Source organism: Taeniopygia guttata, chromosome Z (genome assembly GCF_048771995.1).
Source record: "Taeniopygia guttata chromosome Z, bTaeGut7.mat, whole genome shotgun sequence".
Taxonomy (NCBI): domain Eukaryota; kingdom Metazoa; phylum Chordata; class Aves; order Passeriformes; family Estrildidae; genus Taeniopygia; species Taeniopygia guttata.
The window spans coordinates 1,369,949-1,385,714 of record NC_133063.1 but is presented as its reverse complement, the minus strand read 5'-3'; the positions used below and the strand labels follow the sequence as shown (position 1 = coordinate 1,385,714).

The following is a 15,766-nucleotide window of genomic DNA, read 5'->3' as shown; positions in this document are numbered from 1 at the left end:
CCATCCCTCCCCCTAACCCCCACCCCCCCCTCCCCCCAGAGCCCCCTCCTAATGAGGGGGCCCTTCCTCACCCCCCCACCCCCCAGGACCCTCCCTGCCCCCGGCCCGACCCCCAGTGTGATGTCGGGAAAGCCGGAGCCCCGGCAGTGTCGGCCCGTGTGTTGCACTGTAATGGGGGGACCCGCAGAGCGGCTCCTGCCCCGTGTGGGGACCCCAGCGAGGGCGGGGGGCGCCGGGCTCCGGCCCTCTGGGCTTTATTATCCGGCACCCCGAGCCCCGCGGCTGCGAGGAAAGAAGGAAAAGGGGAATGGGCAACGAGAACAGGGCAGCACAGCGGCAGTCCAGGGGAAGGGGACAAGGACAGGGGGCAGGGGGACAGAGGTCGGGGTGCGCGGGGCAGTCGGGGAGGGGGCTGGGGGGAAGGCAGGGTGGAGGAAGGAAAGGAAGGATTGAAGGCAGGTTTGGGGAAGGAGGCGGAACGTGTGGAGCGGGGAGGGGAGCAGGGAAAGGGGGCGCGGGGGAACCCGGCTGGGGAGGGAAGGAACAGGGACAGGATAGAGGAACAGGGTAGGGGTCAGTAGGGGAATAGAAAGGGAGGAAAGGGAAAGGGGTGTAGGGGGGGCCGCCCGGGGGGGAGGGAGGGGAGGGCTAGGGGGGAGAGGGAGGGGGGGGGTTTGGGGGGGGGAGGGTGTAGGGGGTGGGGGAGGGGAGGAAGGGAGGGTACACAGGAAAGGTATAGAGAAAAAGAAACGCAAAAGAACAGAAACACAGAAGAAAAGAAATATAGAGAAAAAGAGATAAAGGGGCCCCGCCGGCCGCAACCTCCCGCCCCGAGCGCCCAGCGTCAAATGGCTCTGCCCGGCCCTCCCCGCCGCTTAAATCCCCCCGGCCCCGCCCCGCGCAGGCGCGCTGGGGCCCCGCGCACCTGTGCGCGCACCTGTGCTGGCCCCGCCCCCGGCCCCGCCCCCCCGCCCCCCGCCCATAAATGGCGGCGGATCCGCGCCCGCCTCACATTCTGCGGGGCATGCTCGGCCGGGCTGCGGCGGGACCGGCGCTCGGAGCGCCGTGCGGAGATCGGATCGGGGCTGCTCCCGGCGCTGCGCGGCGCCCGACGGGCTCAGGTGGGACCGGGACTGGGATCCGGGCCCGGGGATTTGGGCCCCGGTCCCGCCGGTGGCTGCTGTGGGAGCCGGGCAGCGCCGCTCCTTCCTCGGCGGGCAGGGTGGGGGTGCCGGGGCCGGAGGATCGGGGCGGGATCGGGGCTGGGATCGGGACCGGCACCGCCGCTCCGCCGGGGCCGCCGCTCCCGCTCCGCCTGCGCCCGGTGCGGGGCTGCAGGAGCCCGGAGCCCCGGGAGGGCAGAGAGCACCTCCGGCCCTTGGCTCGGCAGGGCAGGAGCTGCCGTGCCCGGCCCGTGGCTCGCAGCGTGACCAACGCACGGCCCGGCACGGGCACCGGGGCGCCGGACAGCGCTGGCACGGACGCGGCTCAAGGGCTGCCCGTGGCTCCTCGGCCGGGGGCTGCTCCCCACAGGCGCGCAGGGATGCTTCAGCCCGGACAGACGGCACCGACAGCCCAGAGGGACCCCAGGGAACGGCTGGCATCACCTGGGAACGGAGGCACGGCCGTTTGCAGAGGGGCTCTGACAGCAATCCCCGTTTCTGACCTCCCCGAGCTCCCACACAGCTGCCAGGTATGTCCCAGCCACCCCAAATCTTCTCCCTCTTTTCCAGCCTGAGGCCATCATCCACCAGCAGCGTTTGTGATTTATTAAAAAAATATGGATATTGATCTAGTATCGAAATCCTAATGTGACGGACAAAAACTCTCTAACAGTTTAAAGTTAGCAAGTGTGTGTTTATTCGACGCCGGGCAGCGTGCGGGATCGCTCCCAAATACACACCGCCCCTTCCAGGTGATTACAGAGTCTTTTTATCCATACAAGTATTGAATACACAAAATACAAATACATATTCATAATTTTGGTACATCCCATTCCCCGCTTCGTATGCTAATCACTCCAAAAGCTATTGAGCATGCGTAGTTTGTCCTTTGAAATGGGTCGGTGGTCCCTTTCATGGGGAGGGGTCCCAAAATGAGGAAGTAAATGACATCTTCCTCCTTCTGACCTTTCTACCTTTTCAATGCAAGTATGACAAATGAACTCTTGGTAGAACTCCCATTCCTTGTCTTCAATTGGTTTCAGAACAGAGGAGGCCCACAATTGTCTTATGTTCCTAAAAGCTATTTATCAGTTTCTATATTCTTCATTATAAACCCAGCTAACTAAACATTGTGCTGACAAGCAATTAATTATTAGTTAACTACTAACTCCTAACTTCATCAAGGCCTACTCATTTATTATTCTAATTTTAATTAATTCTAGACTTATTTCTCTTAGCTCCTCAAAATCTCTAAATGCCTTAAAGTTCACGTTTCATTTGAGCCAAGGCAATCTTCCCTCACAGGTACTAAATCCCAAGCCACAGCCTCGGAGATGCCTTAAAATCAGAGGTTCGAGTGCGATGATGTCTGGAGATTTCCAGGGAGCCAGCTGGAGGTGCAGAAGTGATGGAAAACTCTCACAGGTGGGTCCCACTGGAGGTGTGCTGCAGGCAGGGATGTGCATCCCTTTCCTGAGGGAAAAGGACATGCAGAGGCCACTGCTGAGGCTCTGAAAGGAGCGGAGCTTCTGCAGGACAGATGTTCTGCCTCAGCACAGGCCGGGAGCGCATCCAGCCACCGCCTTGTCCTGCTTTAAAACATCAGCTGGAGCCTGAGCTCCGGGGGGTGAAATCAGCTGAGTTCCAGGGAACTCTGTCAAGTGACTCCAGACACAGCCCTGGGCTGGGGGATGAGGGTTTTAAATAGCAAGTTCTATAGAATAGAGACCTGTCCTTGTCCTGATCCCACTGAGCTTCCCTGGAACCTCTGCTGGTTCCTGACACAGCTGATGCTAAAGTGGCAGCTCTGCATGGGAATTTCCACTCTCCACGAGGCACTGTCAGGTTATTCCAGCAGGAATTCAGCAGGGAACCTGGGGCTGTGGGCATAATTCATCTGAACTAGCAAAGCTGATACTGAACCCCAAATCCCGGCACCACGCAGAGAACAATCTTTGTGCTAAATCCCCTGGGTGAGGAAGTTTCAGCAGCCAAATGTATGGAATGATCTAAATCCCAGCAAGCAGCATCCCCCAGAGGGACAATCCAAGTGCCAGGGTGGGAGCCCTTGTCCTTCCCCTGCTGCTGGTGGGACAAATTCCCCTCGGCACAGCTGGCTGGGCGGGAGCTGAGAGCAGGAGGGGCGGGAGCAGGGATGGGAGATGAGGCAGCTGGAATGTCACCTGGAGCAGCTGAACACGTTCTGTCCCTGCAGCAGCCAGGAGCCAAAGCAGATCCCTCCTGGCCGGGCTGGAGGGCAGCTGCTGCATCTGCTCTGGGGTAAAACTCCTTGCCCCTGCCAGGAGAGCTGACTCTGCTTTTCCTCCAGCTCCTGAGCAGTGTCAGGGCCACAGGGAGGGAGTTCAATCCCAAAAAATCCCCACAGCCCCCAGAGTGAATGATCCAGGCAGAAAAAATCAGCATTGAGATAAAAAACTTAAAGCTCTGTCAAAAAGGCTGTGACAACAGTGCAGTGGGATTCCCAGGAACCTTCTGGTTTGCTCTCGGAATGCTCTTGGTTCTCTTTCATGTGTTTTTAATCTCTCAACGGGCAGCTTGAAGAATTTATTCTGGGACTTAGAGGTTGAGCAGGGTGGGCTCTGGATTGACTTTCGCCTCCGGTGCCACTTTGTGCGAACACAACTTGGCCAGGCTGGGTGAACTCATGGCCTCAGCTTTCCCCTCCAAAATGTCCCTCACTTATTTCCCTGCGGGTGAGCTGGGATTTGGCCCCAGACTGTCACTCCTCACCTCCCCGTGCCCGCACAGTGTCCGTTCTGTTCCCCACAGAGCCCTGGGGACACCAGGGGGTCCCTTTGCCTTCTCCTGCCCCTTTCCAGCCCGAGGCTCCTCTGCCCTTGTCCCACACAGCACAGGGGCCCAAAAGGGGAAAGGCTCCAGAAAACATTTCTGCAATTAACCAGCAATTATTTCAATTCCCCAGTGAGAAGAACGTGAACTCACAGCCACCGAGGCCTGACAGGTTCCTGCAGTGAGAGCTCAGCGCTTGTCTGCAGAGGTGAGTGCAGCACCTGAAAGGAAAAAAACACAGGGGAAAAATGTGATTTATTTTGCTTCAAAGTTATTTCAAGTTCTTAAAGCCCAACCAACTTTTCTCTTGAATTTGGTCGGGTGAAACAGGAGCAGTGGGCAGAGGTCGTGCCATTGATGCGGACGTGCCTGATGCTTGCTGGGGCAGAAAAAGTAGATTGAGCTCACCTTATGTCAAGCAGTTATTAAAACAGATTTATAGCTCTTTAAACATAGCACCCTTTAATTACCATAATGTTTCTTCCATGAGTTTAACTAATTCTCAGTGTATTTTACAAAACTTAAAATAACACCTCCTCCCCATAAAACACACTCATCAAGCATTAGACAAAAAGCCCTAGTTCCAGTCTCACGCTCCCACATCTAACCAAAGGAGACCTTCCCCACAACCAAACAAAAAATCAAAATAACATACCATACAACTCAGCTGTATCCAAAAACCCTCACCTTTATTTCCTCCAAACGCCAAATACTCTTCAAATTCTAAATCAAAAACTCTTAGAAAAACAACAAAAACCATCAAAACCTACTTCAAAAATAGAAAAGCCTAACCATATAAATATTTGTCAAAGCCCACAAAAACTATAAAACAATCTAATCAATATCCTCATTAAAAAAAAACCCACTATACAAATTAGTACCATTTGAAATGTAACATAAATAAAAATATTTTCCTAAGAAACATATCTCCCAATAAATAAAACCACCCTGTAAAGATATAAGTAATAATCATAACTCAACCAACTAAAATTTCTTTAAAACCAAAAGACTTAAAAAACCTTCAATATTTATAAATAATAACATTCAATATGTTAAGTGTTAATAAAATCAAATAAAATTAAATGTCAATACATTTAAATAAATACATTAAGTTTCTTTTTATCTATTAAAATTAAGTTTATTATTCCTTACTATCAAAATTCATTCAGTCTAAATTTAAATGTTATTTAATATAACTTATCCTAAATTTTATCAAAGATCATTTCTCTAAACTATACAGTATATGGTTAATTTTCTTAAAAATTAAAACAACTCCAATGAAAACAACTAAAAGAAAACACTAACAAACACCTATTCAGAAGTAAAAAAAATACAGTGTATTATATGATCACTTTCATCAAAAATTCTGCTCTTCATTACAATCTCTACTCTTTTTATCTTTTATAAGTAACACCAAAAAATAGCAATTACTATTCATATCACACTATTTAAAAATTTTACTCTATTTCCTTAATATATAACTATTTTTTAAAAGTTATCCTAACTTCTTCAAACACATACTACTAATATACTAATTATATAATATAAATATATTCATTTTTATAATAAACAGTATTTATTAAATATGATTATAATTACAACCAACTTTCATATACTTTATCTCTTTATATAATGATCTAAAAACACATAAAATTTCTAATTCCTACTTTTTTATTCTCAACTTATACCGCTCTTACACCAAGTTAACTCTCTAACTAATCTCTACACTAACTCTATAATTTAACCTAATGTTATCTCATAATTTAAAATATTTTTCAAGATTAAAAAAAAGATATTTCATTAAAAACCTCCTCCAAACTGTTAATCTTATCAGTTTCCTCAGTTATTATTACAAAATCACTTCAATATAAAATCCAACTACAACATTAATTTCTTTTTCTAAGTTTCACACTAAGTAATGACTCTCTCATACATTTCCTCCACCTTCACACTCTCAATATCCAAATCCAAACTCACAATCCTGTCCCTAACCACTTTCAAATCCTTAAAAAAAAAGGTTACTATATTCAAAGCATCTCAATTCTAAAAAACTTCTAAAAAAATCCAATTATTACATAATGTAATTAATCTTTAATCCTAACATTTTTACTCTTAACTACTACTTTTAAAAACATTAGATAAAAATATAGTAAGTAACATTCACCAATTAAAATTTAAACTATAACCTAACCCTAACTCTACCTAAATAAAATAATTAACAACAAACCCAAATATTTTCTACGTCAAAAATAAATTAAAATAATTTTAACTTAACAATTTAACTTTATCAATATAACAAATAAACTTATTTTTTAAATAAACTTAAAAAATCATTATCCACACATAAATATTTAACTTACCACTAATTTAACATTTATCAACTGTTATAAACTCTAAAATAATGTACAATCTTTTAATACTTACTAATTATATCATTTCACCTATGTTACTAAATATAGATATTTAGTAACATAGGTTACTATGTTACTAAATATGTAAATACAAGTAAATATGTAAATACAAGTAAATTACACAAGAATTGCAACTTACACCTAACATCTTGTACTACACCCACCAAAATATATAAACTTTAAGTTTCTTTATAAATGTAAAAATCAATATTATAAAAATCTTATTTAATAACTTACCAATTATAAAATTCTATCAAATATTATACCTCTACTCTATTTACTTTATTTACTTTTAATTATATCACTTTACCAATTAACCAATCTAAAACAAACGTTTAAGTAACTTTAACTGAAGTTTCAAGTTTACATACTTTGTATTTATCTAGCACTACTCAAAAAATCCATTCTTGACTTACTTACCTAATATACCAATAAAAAACATTACAAATCACCCATATAATTAAAAAGCCCTTATATAAAAATAGTTAACAATTTAAAACAAAAAAGTCATTTATCCATCAATAGTAACCAAAATAGAAAAGTAATTTTAAGCCTTGAAACTTAAAAATGGTAGCATCACTTTTTATACCACCTATTACTTCAACAACAACGCTAAAACAATTAAATCAGTTAAAATATTATCTAAATAAACAATCTAATTCTACATCCCCTTACAATAAATAACATTTTAAAAAATATAAAAATATTAAATATGCAGTTTAAAAAAAAACCAACAATAAATTTTCTTTTATTAACACACAAATATAAATATAAAAATTTAATAAAATGTATAAACATATCTATTCACACAAAATCTACTTATAAAAATGTACAACTTTAAGAAATATCAAAAATAAGAATAACTAATAAAAGATAACAATAAATAAAATTTAACACCATAATTTAAAAATCTTATGCCAAAATTATACATTTTAATTATATTATTATAATAATACTAATGATAACACCTTCTGTATGTTAATTTATGCAACAAATGCTTAACAAATCCATTATTAAAATTTTTTTTTTCATACAGAGAGAGAGGGGAGACGTGGGAATGGGAAAACCAGAAACTCCCACAGACACTGAAAGATTTGATCTGCAGCCTCGGGAGAAGCTGGGATTGATGTACCAATACAAGACACGGGCATTACGCAGGAAAAGAATAAAACAACATAAAATAACTTCTGTTTCTGTGGCTGTCAGTAGGAGCCTGCCCCGAGTGAGTGAGAGAGGAAACTGTGTGGGCACGATGGGGAAGGGTTTGCAGGGCAGGGCTGGGGCTGTGTGCGCTACACTGAGAGCTGACAAGTTCCAACAGAAGGCATTGAACAAAAGTACCCTCAGTGCGGCAGAACTGAGCAGAGGTGCTGGGTTCCAAAAGCCAAATAAACCCCGGGGTTAGAAAGTTCTGGCCTGCCTTGGAACAAAGAACTTGTGGCTGCTCCTGAGCCGCAGCAGCTGCTCGCTCTGCAAACCCTCACGCTCCCAGGCGGGTGCTCACCTGAGCACTGAGCGCTCCCGGCCCAAGAGCAGTCCCATCCCTTCCTTGCTAACAGCACAGGGAGAAAAAATGAAAAAAGATCACTCTGGCCAGCAGGGCTCTCTCTCTCTGCGTGGGTTAGGGGCAGGGCCCTGCAGGGAGCAGGGCGCTCCAGCACCGACAGCCCGAATCCAGAGCAGATCCACGGGGGAGCAGCGGGCTGGGGACAGCTGGGGACAGCAATGAGCAGAGCCCATCAGCCTCCCTCTGGGGCTGGGACTGCATTTAGCACACAGCTCATACCAGCTGTGGCACTTACACACCTCAGACTCCTTACCACAAACCAGTTCTGGTCTAGCTCTCAGGGTGACCTGCACCTCCTCCCCAGAAACCACAGGAATTAGAATTTCCTGCTGGTTTTACAAACTTCACGGCAGCTTTGCAAATGCAAATCCCAGCAGGTCCCTGCTTTCCAGAGCACCCATCCTCAGCCATCTCCACTTCCCTGGAAAACTGCTCCAGCCCCGGGCTGTACCAAGGTGAGCACAAGTCTGGAGAGGTCAGAACCCTCACCTGGACTGCTGCACTCGGAGCGAGATCCAGCTACAAATGGAATTCCAGAAACAGCCTCCAAAATGTTCCATAATCACACCTTTAAAATGGCTCCACAGGGCAACAGCTCCGGTGCCAGAGCAGCACCTGCACGAGTCCTTGTGCCAGCCCTGGCTCCCTGAAAAACACAATAAACCAACATCACACAGGCCTTGTTTGCAGAATTCCTGATCCAAACCCTCACCTTTCCTGCCCAGCACTGAAGGAAATCTGACACGGTATTCACAGGTAACCTTTGCTGAGAGCAGCCATCACCCCAGTCCTCCAGCCTGGGCAAGGTTTTGCAGTGAATGGACCCAACTTCTAACCCTGAACCTAAATTTCTGTCAGCTTTTGTTAGAAGGATACTGGAGAGAAAATCATACAACAGATTTAAAACATTGCACGAGGAATAACCGGCCCAGACAAAACCAAACCACCCCCATCTCTGCTCCACCCCATTTCTCCCAGTTTTGGGAGAAATACTGATATAATTTGCAAATACTCTCCTTCCCTGCTGCACTATCCTTCACTGCACGTCCCTGGAGAGGATTTACTCCATTTTCTGTGCCCAGCAGCACCTCTGCAGCCCAAATCCCACTCCTCGCAGACACAGCCTGAGCAGAGCTCAGGCAGTGTTCCCAGCAGCGGATGCAATTCCGAGTTCCCTGGATTGCTCACGGGGCACTCGCAGCAATCTCCCCTCAGCCCAGACTCTGTGCTCAGAGGGAAGCGCAGCCCGATGGGACACAGCTCTGGCACCACATTCCCCTTGTTCCTGCTGGCCTGGAAAGCCACAGATAAACCCAGTCCCTCCGACCTTGCACCCTGAACCCCAGGAGAGCCGGAGCTGACCCCAGATCCCGGCGCCCTGCACGGCTGCGCTGACACCAGCACAGGCTGAGCGCCGCCCAGCACCCTTCCTCATTTTCCTCCCTCTGCTCCCAAATCCTGCCAGCCCTCCCCTGCAGCTCCTGCCCCAGCCCCAGCAGAGGCTGGCACCCAGCCCTGCAGCAGCTGGCAGAGCTGGGAATGCACCGAGAGCTCGGCTCCCCGGGCTCCCAGCCCCAGACCAGTCCTTGGGTGCCCGAACAATGCCCAGCCTGCCCCCCTGGGCACAGCCAAACACCACAGCTCCGTCAGCCCCAAGGAACTCTGGCATTTGCCTCTTCCCTGCTGCCCTTTCCCAGCACACAGGGGTACGGCTGGGCTGTCAGAAATGGCATTCCCGAGGCACTTAATCCCAGCGGAGAGGAAAAGGGGAACCCTGCGTCCCTCTGACTTACCCCACAGCGTGGGCAGGACCTGGAGCCCTCCAGTGCACACCCCTGGTGCTGAAGCCTCTTGGCTCTGGCTGCTTAAACACTGAAGCTTCTGGCAAAGATGGGAGGAGCTTAATGATTTCTCCTGTCCTGAAAGAGAGGAGGAAATGAACATTAAGTCCACTGTGGAAGCCAATGGATCCCGGCTTTCACACTTCTGCTGTGATTGCTCACCAGGGGGTTTTATCCGTGAGAGGGGACACCAATTCAAATATAAAAGCATTTTTATTCCTAACTATTTCATTAAAAGGAAGCTCATTTCTCTATTGCATTCTTAGCCTAATTTTAACAGAACCATTTTTATCCATGGCCCCACTTGTCCGTCATTCAATCCTTTACCAAGGGTACTTTATACAAAGGAAGGGATACCTGGTGCTGTGTCACAAGAAATCCCAAAGAGAAAAGTGTCCAAAACCTCACAGAGAAAGGTTTCAAGGCACTCCAGTGCACAGACAGCTGCTCATGCCTTGTCAGGCCACACCAGTTCTGTCACATCCACCTGAGCTGTGCAGGCGAGGCAAAGGCTGCCCTTCCTCCCAGGGAACACTGTCTGAGACCACAGAGAGCCATCCTGGGTGAAAAGAATGAAATGAAAATGTTTTCTGGCAGAAAATGAGTATCTGTAATCAGAACCTCTGGACAGATTTAGTAACACCACTTTCAGATGATAAATACAGGCCATGCCCATCCTTCCAGGCCAGGTGAAACCAGGAAGGAGAACTACAGGAAAAGCAGGAAGACAGAGCCCCTTATTTGGATATATATAGAATGCCCCTGGTTTGGTGGTTTGCCTTTGCTCCTAAGCTTTGGCTTCACCCCTCTCCAGAGGAGCAGGGAATTCCTCCAGGGTGAGGGGGAGTCTGGTCCCACTGCAGGATGTGTCCAGTAAAGAAGGGAAGTTCTTTAGAGTAAGTGAGCAGTGTTTTTGTTACACACAAAAATCAAACCAAACAAACACTGAATTGGACTACACCGAGCTGCAACACAAAGTGTTCACAGCAGGCAGAGGCCAGAGGAGCACACAGCACCCAGAAGTACCATTTCACTTGGTTCTTCTGCTCTCATGCATTTTAATTCTGCTTTGCTTCACAGCTGCTTCTCTGCCAAGGCCATTTCCATTTTCAGAAGCCTGTGTACGTGTAGCCGAGGCTTAAACATCACAGGATCTATGTGCACTTCAGTGATCTTACACTAAGTACCTCAGAAACCAAAACAATAAATCCAAGACTTCAGCTGGGTTAAAAATACCAGAACAACAAATAAGCGAACAAAAACCCAAACCCGCCTTTCCACTAGTTTTAAAAACAGAAGTCTTTACAACCAGCATAAAATGAATGTAACATTTGGATCCAAGCAGAGGTACAATTTAAATGCCAGTATTCTGGAACTGCTAATAACTCTGCAAGTATTTACATGGGTGGATGTGTTACTGGATGGAAAGAATATAATGCAAGAAAGAGAAGATTAGCTGTGTTTAGGATGGGAAGAAGATGATTAAAAAATACCTTTTGTCTGGACGCTCATGCAATCATCTTCTCTTGACCTCAGGATGGCTGCCAAAAATGGAGAGCGCTGTGTGACCACCATGTGTAGTTTGGAGAGCTTGACTACGCTCTTAGTGAGGATTCTTTCATGTATAGTAACTGGATGGCAACGTTCAGGACCTTCAGAAATGTTTCATCTCTGTAACGGTACCTTTGGGAGAAGGATCACAGAGAAGTCAGACTGTAACCAAACCCAAGAAAACCCACTTGAAGCTACAAGTTGGGTAAGAAATGAGAACTTGGCAAAGAAAATTAACTTGGCAAAGAAAATGAACTTGGTGAAACCAAACCAAATTCAAATGAAAGCACTTACTTGAGCCCTGTCTTCACAAGGTCACACCAGTCATCTGGGTCCACTTCTTCAACCACACACTGTGTGCAGCAAGTAAAAACAGGTGTTGGTTTACATTTGGCACATGGAGCTTCTACAGCAATTTTTGTTCAAGGGACACACTAAGAACACGCAAGCCAAACGCTCACGTGGGATGATCTGAGGGTAACAGGGAAAAAAGCTCTTGGATACAACAATCCTAATTCCTGGCTCAAAAGAAACTTGTTGGTCTGGGAGCAGGGGCTGTATGGAATCAAAAAGCAAGCTGGGCTGTAGGTTCCAAAAACCCAGCGGCTCAATACTCTTCAAACGCCTCAAGTGCAAAAGGATTCGCAACTTGACAAGTCAAAGCGAGAGCCTGGAGCAGACTGACAGCTGCACATCCCAACAGTCCTGGGAATGCAGGTGCCAACCTCGCCAGGCTGGAAACACCCTCAGGATGGGATGGACCCTGTGAGGTGGCCCCAGGGCCTGCAGAGTCAGCCAGGTCCTACAAGGGAGTCTCAGCAAAAGCCATGAGAGCGCAAAGGCATTCACTGCCCAGGGACCTTCAGTGTTGCGTGTCACGGGGATCCCTGTTCACTGAACTCAAACCAAGGCAACAGTATACAGAGGGAGTGACCAAGTAGTGTTCTTCAAGATCAAAGTCTGATTTCTATTCCTGATCAACCAGACTTTTGCCCCAGACTTCAGATGGCATGGCAGATGGGTCTTGGCACAAGTATCTCTATCAGCTTCTTTTAAAAAAGAAGGTGATAACTTAAATTTAAAAATTAAATTAATTAATTTATAATAATTTAATTAATTAATTTTAACTTTTTTTTTTTTTTTTTAATTCCACTGGTAATCTTTGATTTCTTTCTCCTAAATACCTCAAACTCACACATTCAAAGGGGATTCGTACCAGAAAGTCATCATCAAGAACACAAAACTGCCTCGTATAAAGGATTCTCAGGACTCGGAAAAAGCTATGAAAAATCCACGGAAACCAGAATCCATAAAACAGGAAATCGAGTCCAATCTGTATTTACAAAATCTACAACTGCCCAATCACACATATGCATACAGTCCCTCTGTGGCAAAGCAGATAAGCAGTCTCACCAATAATTCCTCTAGCCTCAGCAGCATGGACCTCTCCACTTCTTGCTTGCCTTCATCTTTACTGCTGCTGTACATGGCAACTAACCCCTTTACGCAGGCTGAGAAGAGATGTCTCCTCCAGGAATGCAGCTCCTCTGAGTTTTTGAGCACCGTGGATATGGCATCTGCCACGGCCCAGCTGCAGAGAGATAGTTGTTGATTTTCTTATTAACATTTTAACTTGGTTTTGTATATCTTAAAGATGTCTTGCTGCCAAAGTGCAAAGCAACAGATTCTCGGAGGAGAGGACGCTGTTAATGCTCCCATTCCTATCACACTGATTCCCAGGACAAACTGAGCCCTGGGGGAGGCACACACACACACACGCTGCCCACCTCTCTTCATTGCCTGCTCTCTCCGGAGCAGCAGGAAGGCAGTCCATCAGGTTGTGCAGCCCTTTGCTTCCCGGAGGTGGCAACAGCTTGGAAAGAATTTGCAGTTTCACAGTGGCCTCAGGGTCCTGAATCGCGGCACCGAGCTCCTTCCACAGGGCTTTCCTCAGGACAGGTGTGACAGCCGAGACAGCTGTGGGGAGAGCAGAAGGCACAGGTTCCTCCACCTGCAGCTGTTAAACAACACACTAAACCTAATTTTTTTCTAATCCAGCCCCAGACCACTCAATGTCTAGGAAATGATGCTACAGCAGCTGCTAATCTGTTACAGAGAAGTGCTACACAGAGGCTCACTTCTTTACCGTGCTGACAAGGCCTTATCACTGCTTGACCTCGTAGGCAGAGCTACAGCCCCATTCAGCCTGTTCCTGCCAGAACAACTGACATTTGTTTACAAAACAACAAAATCGTTATCCCGACCTAAATACACCCATAATGCCTCAACCCATTCCCAGGAGGGCGGCAGGAGGGGCGGGCGCAGCCCTGTTCCGACGCCGCTCCGCCCCGGCCCGGGAGCGCCGCGACCGCCGGGCCGCCCTCGCCGCTGCCATCCTTCCCCGGCGCCGCCGCGGAGCCGCCTTCACCGCTCCCCTCTACTCACACACACCGCCCCGCTCGCCGCTCGCCGCCGCCCCGCGCCCCTCCGGGCCCCGTCTCGGTGGTAATTGGAGCCGCTCTGGCCACTTCCGCCACATCTCGGTGGTTTTGGAGCCGCTCTGGCCACTTCCGCCACATCTCGGTGGTAATTGGAGCCGCTCTTGCCGCTTCCGCCCCGTCTCGGTGGGTTTGGGGCCGCTCTGGCCCCTCCCGCCCCGTCTCGGTGGTTTCGGCCGGGCGCTGGCTGTGGGGCTGCAGTACCGCTCTGTGGCCACAAGGCGGCAGCACCGCCGCCCGCCACAGCCGGGGGCCGCCGCTCGCCCGGAGGGGAGGCAGGGGGAAAAGAGCGGCGGCGATCGATCCCCTTGGGAAAAATCCTCCGAAATAAATGTCCCAAAAAATCCCGCACAGAAACTAAAAGACCCTGCCTCGAACCAAATAACGCCGCCCCGCCCCAAAAGCCCTTTCTTTTTAACCTATGTATATTTCTACGTTGGTGTTGTTTATTTCTAGCTGTACGGCAGGGAGGCGGTGGGAACGCACGGGAGGGGACGGGACGGGCACCCAGCGCGGCAGAGGCAGGGGCCGCGCCCAGGATGGCGGCCGCTGCAGGAGCTGGGCAGAGAGAGGCGAATCTGCCGATGCCGGTCGGCGCCTGCTCCAAATCCGACCGCCCGCGGAGCCGCTGAGCCCACAGCCCGTGTGCGCGGCACGCGAGTCCGCGACACGCCACTGCCGAGACAGCGGCCGCGGGCGGCGGCTGCAGCACCGCTCTGTGTCCGCAAGCGCTGCCACCCGCCCCTCCGGAACGTCCTCTGAAGCAAATGCCCCAAAACAGCCCGCGCGGAAAAGAACGCCAACAAAAAACCCCTGCCTCTAACCCCATAAGAACCAAAAGAAAAAACCTTTTCTTTCAAACTGCATCTCAATATATTTTATTTTTGTATTTTACATATTTATATTCACATTCGGATTTATAATGCATATTGATGTATAATTGCAATTTTAATAATTTCTTACATTTATTCCTATTATATTTTATTACAATTTACATTTTTATACATTGCTTAATATATTACTTACATATTTCTATAGTTAGATTTCTATTTCTAAAAGGTTTATATTGCTTAAAATAAACCCCTGCCTCTATCCAAGTAAAAATCTTTTTAAAACCCCTTATCTTTCAATCTGCGTTTAAATTTATCTCTATTTTTCGCATTTATATTGAAATTTACATTTAAAATATAGATTGATGTATGGTGTTATTTATATTCTATCTATACGGAATACTTATTTTCATTTCTATTTTATATTTTCATATATCTCTGTATACATTGAATATATATTTCTATACTTAGAATGATATCAAAAGAAAAGGTATATTCATTTTTCTTCCATTAAAACCCTGCCTCTAACCAAATAAAAACCAAAAAAAGCCCTTTCTTTAAACGATACTTGAATATTTACATGTTTTTTTCATCATTATAGTCACATTTGCATTTCTACTTTATAGTGATTGTTTATAAATATATATCATATATATTAAGGTAGCAAGATAGACAAATTATTATTTATATTATACTTCATAGATACTGTTAATATTGATTTTTACTTACCTTTGAATTTTTTATATTGATCTTAAGGTATTTACGATGTATTTCTATACACAGATTTCTAATTTTATTTTATTTATATTTATAGATTTTATAAAAAACCCCCTACCTACTACCAAATACAAAATAAAAATCCCCTTTATTTTAAACTATATTTAAATATTTCTACCTTTCTATTTTTGATTTTTACAAGTTGTTATATATTCGATTACAATATATTGAGGTACCGTATTTCGATATATAATATTTAGGACATAGAATGTGTTAAAATAGGACATACACAGTAAAATATGCATTATGTACTGTATTGATTTCTATTATTTAGTAATTTTTATATTTATATATCCACATGTATTAATTATACGTCT

General features: G+C 46.2%; 3 long non-coding RNA genes across 3 annotated transcripts in view; 2 read left to right on the top strand and 1 right to left on the bottom strand.

The window, feature by feature from the left end:
- Nucleotides 1-15,766, top strand: part of LOC140682027 (uncharacterized) — a 508,954-nt gene that overhangs the window by 13,160 nt on the left and 480,028 nt on the right. The window lies entirely within an intron of this gene.
- Nucleotides 1,837-13,997, bottom strand: LOC140681735 (uncharacterized). Its single transcript, XR_012052866.1, has 2 exons — nt 8,442-13,997; nt 1,837-4,195 (listed from the first exon to the last, which is right to left on the bottom strand). It is a non-coding gene; the product is annotated as an uncharacterized lncRNA (long non-coding RNA).
- Nucleotides 4,095-7,569, top strand: LOC140681734 (uncharacterized). Its single transcript, XR_012052865.1, has 2 exons — nt 4,095-4,182; nt 7,422-7,569. It is a non-coding gene; the product is annotated as an uncharacterized lncRNA (long non-coding RNA).